This window comes from Etheostoma spectabile, chromosome 15 (assembly GCF_008692095.1).
Source record: "Etheostoma spectabile isolate EspeVRDwgs_2016 chromosome 15, UIUC_Espe_1.0, whole genome shotgun sequence".
NCBI lineage: Eukaryota > Metazoa > Chordata > Actinopteri > Perciformes > Percidae > Etheostoma > Etheostoma spectabile.
The window spans coordinates 606,583-607,174 of NC_045747.1; positions in this window are offsets into that span (position 1 = coordinate 606,583).

Here is a 592-nt window from a genome sequence, read left to right on the forward strand (position 1 = left end):
CTCTATTTCCTAGGAAGCTGTAGATCCTCAACGTGTGCAGCAGGATGTTGGAGATGTCTGACCAGTTCTGTTGTGCCACGCTCTGTTCTTCCTCCGTCAGCTGCTGGGCAGGCAGCATCGGGCCAGCGATACAAACAGACTGAACAAACTGATCAGGAAGGCTGGCTCCGTGATCGCTGCAAACTGGACACTTTTGAAGCTGTGTGGAGAGGAGGTCACTGAAACAAACTGTTATCTATCCTGGACTAACCCTGACCACCCTCTCACCCCACACTGGTCCAACAGAGGAGCAGCTTCTCTAAGAGCTCCGACAGCTTCGATTGCCGCACGGACCGTACAGAAATCATTTCCACAAAAAACACACTTTTACACGTTCATCACGGTGGTAGATGACTTTGGACACCACACTACTGGCACTAATGCAACCTGGAACATTGGTTATTTACATTTACATTTTAGCATATTATTTAAACATTGCAATTTTTGTTCCCCATCCGGTACCAGATTCAAATTTGTTGTATTGTATTTAGTTCGTATATTATTTCAGTATATTGTGGTAGGTTGTTTGCCTAGAATTTCAGTTATAGTTTGT